The sequence below is a fragment of the Falco rusticolus genome, chromosome 3 (genome assembly GCF_015220075.1).
Source record: "Falco rusticolus isolate bFalRus1 chromosome 3, bFalRus1.pri, whole genome shotgun sequence".
In the NCBI taxonomy this organism is placed as follows: domain Eukaryota; kingdom Metazoa; phylum Chordata; class Aves; order Falconiformes; family Falconidae; genus Falco; species Falco rusticolus.
This window is the reverse complement of record NC_051189.1, coordinates 41640255-41653342: the sequence shown is the minus strand read 5'-3', so window position 1 is coordinate 41653342 and position 13088 is coordinate 41640255. Positions and strand designations below refer to the sequence as shown.

At 39.7% G+C, this 13088-nt stretch overlaps 1 protein-coding gene across 1 annotated transcript in view; it reads left to right on the top strand.

Moving 5' to 3' along the window:
• C3H8orf34 (chromosome 3 C8orf34 homolog) overlaps window positions 1–13088 on the top strand; it is a 166933-nt gene that overhangs the window by 64569 nt on the left and 89276 nt on the right. The gene's annotated exons all lie outside the window — the stretch shown is intronic.

Here is a 13088-nt window from a genome sequence, read left to right as displayed (position 1 = left end):
ATTTTCCAGTAGACTGTATTGTACGTTAAATTATACTCTAGAAGGCTCTATGCTCACTGCTTCCTCCCTTTCGTAGAATTACTGGTTGTGAAAGGAGGGACATTGTTGAAGAAAGTTAGTTGATAGTCTCTTTTCTGCCATTTTTAAAAGCTTCAATGTAGGATGCTTAAAAGGTAATAATAGATTTCAATTTCCCCCCCCCCCCCCAGTTTTTGCTATATAGAACTTTAAGTGGGATCAAAGCATGGGAAATATGCTGTCTCAGGATAGCTCAGAATTCTTATATTTACTAATTCTGTCACAAATTGTTTCTGTTGGGTTGGACCTTAAGATCAGAAAAATGCATGATGCTCTACTCCGTTTCTGTTCTATTTCTGTTGCTTCCTTCCTTCAGTATTCATAGAATGACAGGATAGTTGAGGTTGGAGGGGACTCCTGGAGATAACAAGTCCAATCCCTTGCTGAAAACAATCAGCTAGAGCAGGTTCCTCTGAACATTGTTCAGTTGGGTTTTGACTCCCAAAGTCAAATGGGAGTCAAATCTCCAAAAGATGGATCTGGGCAATCTGTTCCAGTGCTTGACCGCGTCCTGGTAAAAAAGTTTTTTGTTTTGCTTAAATAATTGTGACTTAAACTTTCTTTTTTTCAGTGGCTTTAAGTTTGGTGAATGCATTTGTTTTTACAGGAAAGAAGAGATAATGGGCTGGGTCACTGAGGTGTCTCAGTGGGTCAGTTAGTTCTTTGTGTTTGAATTAAGCCACAGGATTTTTGACTGTGGGCTTGCAGTTGTTGTGGAATCAGGTGGTATTTCCAGAACTAATCCATGGTTTCCGGTGAAGGACATAATTAGTCTGTAGCTGTGTTACCTCCTTATTTCCTTGTGCAACTTACAGATCTTTCCAACTTTATCAGTGTGACGTAAAAAGAAAGCTGAATGGGTGTCTTGTGCTGGCATAAACCACAGGACTCCTCTAAAATTCTGTGGCACCTGGAAGGTACAGTAGGTAAGTGTGTGATGTTACTGGGCTCATTATGTATCACATATAGAATAGATTCTTCTGTTAACTTCTGTAGAGATAGTGAGGAACAGGTATCCACTGGATATGTAGGTCTTTCCTTTGAGACACTTGAATCCCTAAAGGTATCTGGAACCAGAAAGGCAGTATAAAGGAAATTTTGTTTTCTGTTGTTTTCACGTTTGGGAAGGATATTATTTGTGTACAAACAAGTGTTTTGTTTTACCTAGTAAGGACTCAGTTGTAAGAATCCATTCTGGTTTTGTGTCATGCAAAACCTGGAACATTTTACTGTCACACATTTTATTGAAACTGGCAGAGTTTATACAAAATTAATTTTAAACTAGGAAAGGTCACAAACTGGACCTCTGGTTCAGGTGGGGTGTTATATAAGTGATTCTGAGATTCTGAAGCAAAATGTTGGTATATTGGATGAGTAGCCATGTTTACAGTGATTATGGTATACCCATATTATAGTAAATACCACTGATAGGAAATTAAATATGCACATCTTGGTGTTGAAAGTGCTGTGCTTCTGAAAGACTAGCTTTTATTTTGATTCTCATTTTGCAATTTGCTGACAGCATGTGTTTTATATTTTGACATAATAGTTCAGTTACGTCCTGTGGAACTACTGAAAACTTCAGGATATGACAAACTTTTACACAGGAAGGGCATTTTATTTTCTTTTGAAGGTAACATAAAGAACTTAAGTTTCTTTCAGCAAACGTAGGTTTTTTTCATTGCTATATTTTCCAGATCAGTAACTGATGATACTGGGACTGATTTTTTCATTATGTACTGCATAAATCTATTAACTGGTTTGATGCTTTTTACACTGCTTGTATGGAGTATAACTAATTTCAAATCATGGCTTTCTGCCATCACGGTATTTCAGGGCATTGTTACATATAGCTACTTGACTTGTTCCCTTTAGAGTTCAATATTTGCTGCTTGAATTGAATAAGCATTGAGCCCTTTCTTAAAAATTACAAAACCTCACACTTCTAAGTGGATTCTGGGGAATAAAATTCTACTGTTTACAGCAGATGATTGTAATGTGTACCCTGCTTATAATGCAGGTTTTTGCAGAACACAAACTTGTATCTTTATGTGTTTTCAAGAGAATCTTTTTCAGTGTTAGGTTGATTTATTTAGGCATTAAGAACATGAAACTCACTGTTTGTGTATTTTCTTTGGGAAGAAAAGATCTCCTAGTACTCACATCAGAATTGTCAGTGAAGGTTTAACTAGAATGAAACATTCCAAATAGAAGAATCAATTATGCTGTTACACTTTGGAAGAATCTATTCCAAAAGAAGTATATGTGCAAAGATGAAGAGTATACATTCTGATTTCACTGTTTATGTAGAACATAAGATGCATGGGAGGGCTGTTAACACACTGGTATCTTTCGAAGTGTGTTCAGTTACACAGATGGCTGAAATAGATTACTGGCAGATAACATCATAGTGGAAAGGATCTTCCTGACTTCTGAGAAATGTAAAAGGGTAATGCAGTTGAGGTCTGTGACTGAAAATGAAATCAAAGAGCTCATTTTGTATACATCATAATGCCAAGTATTGTGTTTTGTAAATCTAATTGGGAGCTAAAGTAGTTTTTTGGGAAACTGCAGTCCTTTTGGAATTCCATGACATTTGGGCTTAAGCTGTGTTCTGTGTTTGGCCAAAGTCCACTGAGACTTTGAGGTTGTGTTATTCCCTCAGTATCTCACTGTGTCCACTGGAGAGAACTGTATTTTCCATGAAATTGGCAGGAATATTGATTGAACAGTCAGAAAAGCATGACTCTGCTTTAAAAAAATCATTTGATTAAGTGTAAATACATAATTGTTTAAATATATTGCTATGCATAAATATACACAAAGTAAAATAAGATTTTTTTGTAGCACACTTGGACTTAACATATACATTCTTGAGCTTTTTACAAGTAAGGAAGAAGAAAGAGAAATTCTGTATTGTTCTACACAATATTGATGTAGAGCACAAGTCTTAATGAGGAGCGGCTGAGGGAGCTGGGGTTGTTTAGCTTGGAGAAAAAGGAGGCTCAGGGGAGACCTTACTGCTTTCTACCACTACCTGAAAGAAGGTTGCAGAGAGATGGGTGTTGTTCTCTTCTCCCAAGTAGCAAGTGACAGAAGAAGAAACAGCCTCCAGTTGCACCAGGGGAGGTTTAGATAAGATATTAGGAAAAGATTTCTTCACCAAAAGGGTTGTCTAGCACTGGAACAGGCTGCCAAGGGAGGTGGTTGACTCGCCATCCCTGGAGGTAATTAAAAGACGTGTAGATGTGGTGTTTAGGGACATGGTTTAGTGCTGGACTTGGCAGTGCTGGGTTAACAGCTGGACTTCATGATCTTACCTAAATCCAAGCTAAATGTTTCTATGATTCTGTGATGTTTAGTCATAAAGCTCAATCACCTCCTGTTGTTATCCAGTCTCTGTGCATGCTTGCAACATAAAAAATGTTACCATATGTTAATACGTGTTATGTAATAGTTAACTATGAAGCACTACTCCAAAGATAAGTGTACCCAGGAAGTTCACACAGGTGTGGTTGAAGTGGAAGCTGGTGGTAATCGAAGTCCATTTCCTGCAATTGACATGTGCCAGTCTATATGATTCTGAAAAAACTTCATGATTTCAATGCAAATAATTATGTATGTGAGCTGAATTTAAGTGTTTGCAGCATCAGGACTTGTAAAACGATCTCTTATTTTCTTCAGAGCTGTTTTCACAGTAATAGTGGTTTTAATTCATGTAGAATCTTAAGTGAAAGTTCAGCGACTGTCTGCCTCATGTTTATTATGTGTAATTCTTCCTATGCAGTAACAAACCAGAATCTTTAAATGCAGACATGCACTTTAAGTAGTAATATGCTTTTTATTTATTGCTTTGTGAGATACCTGATGTCTTCTGCTTGCTTTAATAACTCTTCTTCTAATCTTAGAATTTCTTTTTTCCTCAAGAGCTTTTCTCCAAACGTTAATTACTTCATCATTGTAACACCCCTGAAAGATTGGCCAGTGATATAGTCACATTTTATAATTGTCTTTGCCTGTAGGATGAGACAATATCTAACTCAGTGTTGGGTAGTCTACCCCTTACATTGTCTATACTGTTTTTCTAATAAGTCTCTTGAGTGCTTTAATGAAAGGGTGTTGAATCTGCAGTGTTTTCAGTACATTTCCTCCGGTTCAACAGACATTCCTGATTCGCCTGTTTCCTAGAGGTCTTTGGCAACTTGCAGGAAACAGACTTTAGACCCGATAAATTATTCTAATATTAGCAGCAGGTTGTTCCTCTTGTTGACTCTCCCAGCTGGACAAAATCTTCTTCTCCATTATGTGACTAGAATACATCCTTTGCCAGAAGAGAGGCCAGAAGGCCCTGGGAAACATGGTGTGTGAGTTGTACTACATCTTCAGTTTCCTGGCCTGCAAGCCTGTTTTGTTGGGGTTTAAGTAGAGTGGTTGTGCAGGAGAAACCTCTGTGGATTGCTCATCGTGTCCCCTTTTGCTGACCCTTCTTTTTTGGAAGCTATTGGGAAATCAGCAACATTACCAATGAGCATCTGATGTGTAGTGCATGTACAGAAGCTGACACCACTGGGAGACAGTAGGCCTCTTATGCATGCAGAGACTGGCTGTACTGTATGTTGCAAAATTTTCAGTGGTAGAGATAATGCACTGGTACAAGTGTATTTTACAGATCTCCATTGGAAGGGCACTCAGATTCTATCAAGCGTGGACTTAAATACCTTTTTGAGGTAGAAAAGGGGGATAATATAGATAGTCTTACATCCCATCAGATGCTGGGAACCTTAAGTTGTGCAACATTGGGCAGTTCTCCAATTATGGCATGGCACACTGCACAGATCCTACTGTGCTAAGGTTCACCACCATTACAGATCTTAGAGCTCTTAGAAGTAAATGATTTAGTTTAGCTTTTCTTATAAGTGAAGAATTTAATTGAGCGTTTCTACTGTCAAGCAAAAAGATGTTCACATGACAACACAACTGAAAATTGATATACCCAGAAATAAGAGTATCTGAGTGTAAAAATGAAAGGCTAGAAAATTGAGACAGGCTGTCCAGGGAAGTGGTGGAGTCACCATCCCTGGAGATATTTAAAAGATGTCTAGATGTGGTGCTTAGGGAAGTGGACTTGGCAGTGCTAGGTTAATGGTTGGACTCAATGATCTTCTGGGTCTTTTCCAGCCTAAATAATTCTATGATTCTATGGTGGTTCATGGTTTGAAGATAAGACCATTCAGGTGGTGTAATTGCCAAATGCCAAGTGGGAGCTGCCTACAGTCTTCTTCCTTATGATTGGCACAGCACAGGCCTGCACCTGCACAGGTCAGTTGTTGTGTAGATCACAAACCCCTCATTGTACAATGGTATTCAGGTTTCAATCACCGGCAAGCAGGAAAGTCAGTCATGCGACTGGAAGAAGGCAAGATTTCTGTCTAGTCAGAGATAGTGATCATTGCTTTAGCCCAAGTCATGGGAAAGTGATAATGACAGTGTTATTTGTCTCATGTTCTTATCACTGAATGCTGCTTCTTCACACTCAATGCAGTAATAAACAATGACTTTCTCAGATACCAAGAAGATGTTTAGTAAGGTATGATCCAGCATTATTTTTCTCTTAAACTGCCCTCCTAGCGCAATTTTGGAAAAAAAAAATGCTACTGTGTAGATAAGTACTTAGATGCAGCTTTTTTGGAAATTACCATAGAATCTACATGCTTCCATTTCTAATGTCTTACAAAGTGGTGGTCATAGCTTTTATGAAGCTATTCATATGAAGTTTTTTTGTTTCCTTCAAATTCAGCCACTGGAAAGAGGAGGCATATTTTGTATCTTAAAAAAAAAAAAAAAAAAAAAAAAGCACTGGCATATTGCTTTTTTTTACTTGCATATCTCACAAAGCATGTAAAACATTTGAATACTTATGTGTTCCTAATGGTTATTTCTGGAGTAAAAGGAGGATTGTATTATATGGACCAGGTTTAGCATATAAATAGTCATGATGTTACTGCTCTGTGAGTGGTATGGCTAGTATGAATGACATTTAAGCTTTACTTTTGTGAGATGTAATTGACTTTCTAAGTGATAGGTATTTGACATTCAGTGGCTTTTTGTTGAGTCTGATGTGGAAGATAATAGTTCATCCCGATTTGAATAGGATTATTTGATTCTAGGAAAAATATCAATAAATGCAATTTACTGTTTTCATGATTTCTGGAAGGTCTCATCTTTGGTCTTCCATTTTATCTTCCATTTATCATCAATCTTCTTCCATCTGTGTGGTAGGCAATGTCTGATAATTTTGATTACCAGGTGCTTTGAAACTCCTGAAGGATTTAGAATTTGGAGAGACAATGAACAATTGAAGGCAAAAGGTCCAAAAGGCTTTTTTCCTTCTTTGTGGGTTGACCCCAGCAAGCAGCTAAAGACCACAGAGTGGCTCGCTCATTCGTTGCCCCACATTGGTAGGGGGGAGAGAATAGGAAGAAATAGCAAGAAAACTCATGGGTTGAGATAAAGATAGTTTAATAATTGAAAGGAAGAGGAAGAAGAATGACAGAAAGAGAGAGAGAAAGAAAATATCAAAACCTAAAACAAGTGATGCCAAAGCAGTCATCATCTCCCACCAGCAACTGATGCCTAGCCAGCCCCCAAGCAACAGCTGCTTTGGAAAAAAAACACGCACACACCAGTTTTTATTGCTGACCATGACATTACATGGCCTGGAATATCCCTTTGGTCAATTCAGGTCATATGTCCCAGCTGTCTCCCCTCACAGCCTCTTGCCCACCTGCTGTGAGGCAAAGTGAGAAACAGAGAAAGCTTTGATTCTGTGCAAGCGCCATTTGGCAACAGCTAAAAGATTGGTGTGTAATCAACACTGTTTTAGTCACAAATCTAAAACATAGGCACGTGGGCTGCTGTGAAGAAAATTACCGCCTTTCCAGCCAGACCTAGGACATCCCTTAAAGATTTTTTTTTTTCCCCAAGTCACTACTTCTTGAAGACTGAGAGGTTGTTTTGACTTGATGGAGAGTTTCTTCTACTCTCTGGCATCTCCAGGGCAATAGTTCTCATTTCTTTTAGATAAAGGCTTCTCTTTGCCTCCTGAGATAGGTTGATCAGTGTAAAGTTAGATCTCTTGTAACTGGTCTCCAATTTTTTGTTGCCTTTCACTTACAGCTGATTGTGTTCTCCCCATGTGTTCTCTCCCTATGGGTGTTCTAGATCATAATTGTGGACTCCAGAATGTTTTTCACACTTGTCCTGTGTCTCTTTTGTTCTTTGCTTCTTAATTAGGCTTTGTTGTGCACAAAGGCCTTAGCATAGAACTCAGAAGCCACCACAGTTGTCACAGAGCATAAAGTTTGGTGATAGTATCTGGCTGGGATTCTTATGCTATTGCATAAGTGTATTGTAAGTGGTGAAGACTATAAAACCTGTAGAGCTCAATGGAGAGCATTATGGTTACTATTCAGATAACTCTTAATCTTCTCTGGACTTACATAAAGCCACATTCTTTCCTTCAGGAGGTCATATTTGCAGTAACTCTTCCTTTCTGTCATTCTTCCCCTTTAACATACATACTGTGTTACTTCTTTAATGTAGTTGGTTTTGTGGAATTTACCTGGAGGTAATCCACATGCAGGATCTTGATCTTGAGAATATGTAAACAGTGTTGAAGTCTAGTGGAAAAGGTAGAGGAAAAAGAGCAGCAAAGAAACCGGCAAGGTTGTGCAAAGGAATTTCTTGCTTAAAAATGGACAATTATGGATAACTTGCGTTTTTATCTTGAGGCTACAGTGGATTAGCTTGCTCTAACTCTAGTAAGTCTCATTAAATATTTATGTTTTTTGCTTTTAGTGCAATGTATTGTTTTTGTGGGTCTCAAACAGTAAAGTAAATGCTGATTGGTTTTATGCAAATGAAGTACACAAATAATGCCAAGGTGGTAAATCAGTTGGAGTAATTATTTTTACAAAACAGCTAAGGTGAGAAATAACCTCAGAAAGTGTTTTTAGATTTTTTACAGCATTACCCTGGAATTTTAACTACAACATTATTGCAGATACCGTCAACAGTATTTTTTACCAGATTCCTTGATCTGCAGGACTGTTGTCTAGAGGAGAGCCATAAACTTGAAAACCTCTACTAATTTTAAAGCAATGTTTTCATGCATTATACTTGTCACTGAACACCTGTGTAAAAGTTTAACAATACCAGATGTAGTATTTTTTCTTTCTGCCAATATATAAAGTCAGTGAACCAAGATAGATGCATAGGTCTGTTTAATGACAAATGAATGGAGTTCATTGATTTCAATTCATCTTGAGGTCCTATGCCAAAAGACAGCAACATCAGTGAGAATCTTTTAGTTGATCTGAGTTTAAGTAAAGCTCTATCTGTGTATTGAAAGGAAAGAGATTTGGTGTTTAAAGTCTTAAAGTAATGGAATCTTGCTTTTGAATTTTACTGTCAATAATACTACAGGTGTTTGATGTTCACATAGAATTTTAGACTGACAACTTCTAATAAACTTAGTAAGTTCTATAGTTTGGTTAAGAGGGTGTTTGTAAAGTTAGATTAAATTATGAATTACATTAATCACTTATTGCAACACTTGTGTAGTTATTTCTGGTTTGATAAGCATAAAATGTTTTGGAACTGAAGTTGATTGTGTTTGATATTGCTAAAGGAAAAATGATGAGAGAAAACCAATTATAGTTTGAGATGCTAGATTCTCTTGAGTTGAAATGAGTTACATGAGCTAATAAAAAGCTTCAAAAGAATGATTAATTTTCAAGAAGTAGATGCGTACTGAACATCACAATGTGCAGGAGCCTAAAATGTCATTTGTTTACCAAGGACAGGCAAGGAACCAAAGCTTATTTTAAGCCTATACCTAAAGAACAGAGCAGGGACACTGTAATCCTAGTCCCCTGACTATCCAGATCAGAGACCTAAATGTCTGTAATACCATAGCCTTTTTATGTCCTGTATGCCTGGGATTTCTTCTAAAGGAAGGCAAGGGCATGCAGCAACACGGTATAGATTAGTCAGTATGACGTGGTATTGATCCCAGTGTCGTGAGATCAGACTGATTCTCTTCTAGACCTGAACTTCTGATGTTTCATGTCTATGGAGATGCAGAGGTTCCTTTAGAGAAGCTATAGGAAGAAGCTTCTTCCCACCTCAACACCATTTATAAGAAAGAAAAGGCAGCAATTCTTACAGCCAACTCTGTTCCCCAGTCTTGATTCTCTGCCTGCTTTCAGATGTGCTGAGAACATCGTGTGTCGGGCAAATAGTAAAGAGCTGTGGTTGAGTCAGGGTGCATATTTTAGGTAACATTTTAAACTATGATGTGCCTTTTCATGAGCTGAGCATAGCTGTTTTGTGGAATGCGTTGCCACAGAAGACTGTGGAGGCTACAGGCATAAGTATACAAAATGAGATAAATTCACAGAAGATAGATCAATACCACTTTTTAAAGTATGTTGGTTCTGGCACGTTCTCTCTCTCAGTACCAAATATGGAAACTGCAGGTAGCTGAGAGGATCTTTACTTACCGTTCATATATTGCTGGCTGTTTTAAGTCACGACATCATGCTAGCTGCTCCTCGGGTCTGATCCAACATAAATACTTCATGTACCTTGGGGTGTCTTTTTTTGAAGAGGTATAATCTGAATCTTTATATTTGAGGATGGTGCCCTATATAATTCTGATCCTTTCTTGAAATTTTAGTGGCTAAAAGTGGCTGAGGATTTTCAATAAATTTGCATTATTTTTACAGAGTGGAAGAACTGGGATAGGAAAAATAATAGGTATAATAGGTGTTTATTTGCATATGTGAGGAGGGCAAGGTAAGGACTTCAATCTCCCTCATCTTCTACATTCCTAGTGATTATCTTTAGCATCACATATCCTGCTTTGCTATATGCTTTGTGGCTCTATGAATAAGGCCAGACATTCCATTAGTATATATATCCATTCTATGAATAAGACAGACAATCTACAAACATTGTGTTTTCTGTTATTTTTTGCCAAATAAAAGTGTATTTTATTGGGAAAATATCAGATGAGCTGTACTAGTGAAATACCTCAGTAAGACAATACGTTTGGTAGTAGGTAGAAAGCTCACATGTTCTTTACATGTAGAGGGTAAACATTTGCTTTACTGTGTTGAATCTGGGCTTAAATGAGCCAGCATTGCTATGGTATGTTACTGGAGTTAGAGCAATACGTTACTAGAACTAGGGTGAACAAGGTACAATTTCCTTTATAATAATCATGGAGCTTCAGTTGAAATTGTCTGTATGTAAGTTTTGAACAAATAAAAGGACATGTATTTTCATGTACTGCACAGTTAATCTGTGGACTTACTTGCTAATGGTGGTGTGGATGCCAAAAATGTCAAAAATGAGCTGGACAGGTTAATGGAAGAGAAATATATCAAGGGCTGCAAAATATAGATGCTACCTCTGCTTCAGAAAGTCCCTGACCATGAGTCAGCTGGGGCTTAGAGATTATGCTAGTAAAATAGAATCATAGAATCATTTAGGTTGGAAAAGACCCTGAAGATTGAGTCCAGCCGTTAACCTTACATTGTCAAGTCCACCACTAAACCATGTCCCTAAGTGCCACATCTACCTGTCTTTTAAATACTTCCAGGGACAATGGCTGAACCACTTCCCTGGGCAGCCTGTTCCAGTGCTTGACAACCCTTTTGGTGAATAATATTTTGATTATTTTTTTTTCCGAATATCCAATCTAAACCTCCCCTGACACAACTTGAGGCCATTTCCTCTTGTCCTGCTGTTTGTTACTTAGGACAAGAGACTGACACCCACCCTGCTACAACCTCCTTCCAGGTAGTTGCAGAGGGCAATAGGGTCTCCCCTGAGCCTCCCTTTCTTCAGACTAAACACCCCCAGTTCCCCCAGCCGCCCCTCATAAGCCTTGTGCTCCAGCCCCTCCACCAGCTTCGCTGCCTGTCTCTGGACACGCTCCAGCCCCTCAATGTCCCTCCTGCAGTGAGGGGCCCAAACCTGAACACGGCATTCGAGGGGCAGCCTCACCAGTGCCCAGTGCAGGGGGACGGTCACTGCCCTGGTCCTGCTGGCCACACGGTTTCTGACACAAGCCAGGGGGCTGTTGGCCTTCCTGGCCACCTGGGCACACTGCTGGCTCACGTTCAGCCGGCTGTCGACCAGCACCCCCAGGTCCTTTTCCTCTGGGCAGCTTCCCAGCCGCTCTGCCCCAGCCTGTAGCGCTGCGTGGGGTTGGTGTGACCCAAGTGCAGGACCCGGCACTGAGCCTTGTTGAACCTCACACACTCGGCCTCGGCCCATCGGTCCAGCCTGTCCAGATCCCTCTGCTGAGCCTCCTGCCCTCAAGCAGATCAACTCTCCCACCCAGCTTGGTGTCATCTGCAAACTGACTGAGGGTGCATTTGATCCCCTCGTCCAGACCATTGGCAATGATATTAAACAGGACTGGCCCCAGCACTGAGCCCTGGGGGACACCACTTGTGACTGGCCACAAACAGGATTTAATTCCGGTCACCACCACACTTTGGGCTCGGCCACCCAGACAGTTTTTTACCCAGCATAAAGTACACCAGTCCAAGCCATGAGCAGCCAGTTTCTGCAGGAGAATGCTGTGGGAAATGGCATCAAAGGCTTTAAAGTCTGGGTGAACAGACTCTTAGTCTGGTAAAGTCTGGATAGACAACACCCACAGCCTTTCCCTCGTCCACTGGGCAGGTCACCTTGTCATAGAAGGAGATCAGGTTTGTCAAGCAGGACCTGCCTTTCATAAACCCATGCTGGCTGGGCCTGATCCCCAAGTTGTCGTCTTTGTGCTGTGTGATGGTGCTCAGGATGACCTGTTCCATAACCTTCCCCAGCACCGAGGTCAGGCTGACAGGCCTGTAGTTCCCGGGATCCTCCTTCCAGCCGTTCTTGTAGGTGGGCATCACATTTGCTAACCTCTCATGTTTGCTAACTTCTCACATTTGCATAGTGATAAACAATTTTTAGGTACTTGCCCTATTCTTGTATTTATCCCTAGGAATGGGATATCCCTAGGATGCTGGATAAATGGATGTCTAAACTATTTTGTACTTCTTAAGGACACTTAGGTTAGTTTAGACATACTGCTGGGAAATCCTTCAGCGGCAATATATAAGGAACTCTAGCGATGGATATAACTGCTTTTGTGCCTGGATCTGTTTTAGTGAGGCTACTGACTCCAGTATTAGTAATCTGCAATAACGTCTGCATATTTTTTTATTCTTTAGTTTACACTGAAGCTCAGAATATGAATGTTGAGATTCAGGAGCTGGTTGGGGAGTACTGGCCCACTTAGTTGACTAGTCTGAGTGCTAAACTGCTGCCAGCTCCTGAGCAATCTCATTCTCTATTTGGAGTACACAGGGAAAGGAAGCACAAAAGAAAGGCTGTTACAACTGTCAAGCTCATACTTTGGTAAGAAGTGACAAGATTTCTTCACTTGGAGATTCAGAAGACAGCAGTGGAGCTGTGTGAGCTCTGATGGGGCTTCCTTACTATTTTGTTATACACATCTGAAATCACTTCTTGGTGGTGGGAGAGAAGGATTGATGCCGTTGCCAAGAGAATTTAGGGAGGTGGCAGCAGAGTGAGGTAGTATGTCTACCTGATTTCAGGTATCATGACCCCTTACAGCTAGTGTGTGATCTGCTTCAGTGAATTCCTTGGCTTTGGGACTCTTTTCAGCTACTGAGGTCATCAGAGTAATAGATAGGGAGAGGGCTTACTCAAAGAGACATTAATGAATTTAGTTCATATTAGGAGGCAAGGATGTGAAGGCAAGAAACTATATCCAAACACAGAAGAGCTTAAAGTTATTTTTCATGTTAATATGTGGCTGATTAGTGTCATGTTTTTCTGATTTGCTAGTGTTGCTTCCTCTGAATAAATTGTTCTTTATTTTATATACAGGTAAGTTGCTCACAAGAAGATAATTACTGCCA